Genomic DNA, 3,624 nt, shown 5'->3' with positions numbered 1-3,624 from the left:
CATAGTTTGCGCTATTTCGGACACTTTTTCAAAATTAACATTTTGGGTCGCGGTAGGGGGGACTTAGCTAAGATCGGAAATAACTCGCCAAAAACAAGAGCTATCAAAAAACGGATTGTAGTGTTCAACTCCCCACACAGAGACCTTTCCAATGATACCATAGTTTGCCAATTTCGGACACTTTTTCAAAATTAACATTTTGGGTCGCGGTTAGGGGGACTTAGCTAAGAACGCAAATAACTCGCCAAAAACAAGAGCTATCAAAAAACGGATTGTAGTGTTCAACTCCCCACAAAGAGACCTTTCTAATAATACCATAGTTTGCCTATTTCGGATACTTTTTCAAAATTAACATTTTGGGTCGCGGTTAGGGGGACTTAGCTAAGAACGGAAATAACTCGCCAAAAACAAGAGCTATCAAAAATCGGATTGTAGTGTTCAACTCCCCACAAAGAGACCTTTCCAATGATACCATAGTTTGCCTATTTCGGACACTTTTTAGAAATTAACATTTTGGGTCGCGGTTAGGGGGACTTAGCTTAGAACAGGAATAACTCGCCAAAAACAAGAGCTATGAAAAAACGGATTGTAGTGTTCAACTCCCCACACAGAGACCTTTCCAATGATACCAAAGTTTGCCTATTTCGGACACTTTTTAAAAATCAACATTTTCAGTTGAGGTTAGATGTGGTTAACTTTAAACGCAAATAACTCGCCAAAAACAAGAGCTATCAAAAAACGGATTGTAGTGATCAACTCCCCACAAAGAGACATTTCCAATGATACCATAGTTTGCCAATTTCTGACACTTTTTAAAAATCAACATTTTCAGTTCAGGTTAGATGTGGTTAACTTTAAACGCGAATAACTCGCCTATAACAAGAGCTATCAAAAAAACGGATTGCAGTGTTCAACTCCCCACAAAGAGACCTTTCTAATAATACCATAGTTTGCCTATTTCGGACACTTTTTCAAAATCAACATTTTGGGTCGCGGTTAGGGGGACTTAGCTAAGAACGCAAATAACTCGCCAATAACAAGAGCAATCAAAAAACGGATTGCAGTGTTCACAAAGAGACCTTTCTAATGATACCATAGTTTGCCTATTTCGGACACTTTTTAGAAATTAACATTTTGGGTCGCGGTTAGGGGGACTTAGCTAAGAACGGGAATAACTCGCCAAAAACAAGAGCTATCAAAAAACGGATTGTGGTGTTCAACTCCCCACAAAGAGACCTTTCCAATGATACCATAGCTTGCCATTTTCTGACACTTTTTAAAAATCAACATTTTCAGTTGAGGTTAGATGTGGTTAACTTTAAATGCGAATAACTCGCCTATAACAAGAGCTATCAAAAAACGGATTGCAGTGTTCAACTCCCCACAAAGAGACCTTTCTAATGATACCATAGTTTGCCTATTTCGGACTCTTTTTAAATATTAACATTTTGGGTCGCGGTTAGGGGGACTTAGCTTAGAACGGGAATAACTCGTCAAAAACAAGAGCTATCAGAAAACGGATTGTAGTGTTCAACTCGCCAAAAAGAGACCTTTCCAATGATACCATAGTTTGCCAATTTCTGACACTTTTTAAAAATCAATATTTTCAGTTGAGGTTAGATGTGGTTAACTTTAAACGCGAATAACTCGCCTATAACAAGAGCTATCAAAAAACGGATTGCAGTGTTCAACTCCCCACAAAGAGACCTTTCCAATAATACCATAGTTTGCCTATTTCGGACACTTTTTAAAAATCAACATTTTCAGTTGAGGTTAGATGTGGTTAACTTTAAACGCGAATAACTCGCCAAAAACAAGAGCTATCAAAAAACGGATTGTAGTGATCAACTCCCCACAAAGAGACATTTCCAATGATACCATAGTTTGCCAATTTCTGACACTTTTTCAAAATTAACATTTTAAGTTGAGGTTAGATGTGGTTAACTTTAAACGCGAATAACTCGCCTATAACAAAAGCTATCAAAAAACGGATTGTAGTGTTCAACCCCCCACAAAGAGACCTTTCTAATAATACCATAGTTTGCCTATTTCGGACACTTTTTCAAAATCAACATTTTGGGTCGCGGTTTGGGGAATTAGCTAAGAACGCAAATAACTCGCCAAAAACAAGAGCTATCAAAAAACGGATTGTAGTGTTCAACTCCCCACAAAGAGACCTTTCCAATGATAACATAGTTTGCCTATTTCGGACACTTTTTCAAAATCAACATTTTGGGTCGCGGTTAGGGGGACTTAGCTAAGAACGGAAATAACTCGCCAAAAACAAGAGCTATGAAAAAACGGATTGTAGTGTTCAACTCCCCACAAAGAGACCTTTCAAATAATACCATAGTTTTCCTATTTCGGACACTTTTTCAAAATCAACATTTTGGGTCGCGGTTAGGGGGACTTAGCTAAGAACGCAAATAACTCGCCTATAACAAGAGCTATCAAAAAACGGATTGCAGTGTTCACAAAGAGACCTTTCTAATGATACCATAGTTTGCCTATTTCGGACACTTTTTAGAAATTAACATTTTGGGTCGCGGTTAGGGGGACTTAGCTAAGAACGGGAATAACTCGCCAAAAACAAGAGCTATCAGAAAACGGATTGTAGTGTTCAACTCGCCACAAAGAGACCTTTCCAATGATACCATAGTTTGCCAATTTCTGACACTTTTTAAAAATCAACATTTTCAGTTGAGGTTAGATGTGGTTAACTTTAAATGCGAATAACTCGCCTATAACAAGAGCTATCAAAAAACGGATTGCAGTGTTCAACTCCCCACAAAGAGACCTTTCTAATGATACCATAGTTTGCCTATTTCGGACTCTTTTTAAATATTAACATTTTGGGTCGCGGTTAGGGGGACTTAGCTTAGAACGGGAATAACTCGTCAAAAACAAGAGCTATCAGAAAACGGATTGTAGTGTTCAACTCGCCAAAAAGAGACCTTTCCAATGATACCATAGTTTGCCAATTTCTGACACTTTTTAAAAATCAATATTTTCAGTTGAGGTTAGATGTGGTTAACTTTAAACGCGAATAACTCGCCTATAACAAGAGCTATCAAAAAACGGATTGCAGTGTTCAACTCCCCACAAAGAGACCTTTCCAATAATACCATAGTTTGCCTATTTCGGACACTTTTTAAAAATCAACATTTTCAGTTGAGGTTAGATGTGGTTAACTTTAAACGCGAATAACTCGCCAAAAACAAGAGCTATCAAAAAACGGATTGTAGTGATCAACTCCCCACAAAGAGACATTTCCAATGATACCATAGTTTGCCAATTTCTGACACTTTTTCAAAATTAACATTTTAAGTTGAGGTTAGATGTGGTTAACTTTAAACGCGAATAACTCGCCTATAACAAGAGCTATCAAAAAACGGATTGAAGTGATCAACTCCCCACAAAGAGACCTTTCCAATGATACCATAGTTTGCCAATTTCGGACACTTTTTCAAAATCAACATTTTGGGTCGCGGTTAGGGGGACTTAGCTAAGAACGGAAATAACTCGCCAAAAACAAGAGCTATGAAAAAACGGATTGTAGTGTTCAACTCCCCACAAAGAGACCTTTCAAATAATACCATAGTTTGCCTATTTCGGACACTTTTT

The sequence above is a fragment of the Branchiostoma floridae genome, unplaced genomic scaffold (assembly GCF_000003815.2).
Source record: "Branchiostoma floridae strain S238N-H82 unplaced genomic scaffold, Bfl_VNyyK Sc7u5tJ_1588, whole genome shotgun sequence".
Lineage (NCBI taxonomy): Eukaryota > Metazoa > Chordata > Leptocardii > Amphioxiformes > Branchiostomatidae > Branchiostoma > Branchiostoma floridae.
The sequence above is the reverse complement of the archived record's forward strand: the minus strand, read 5'-3'. Positions refer to the sequence as shown.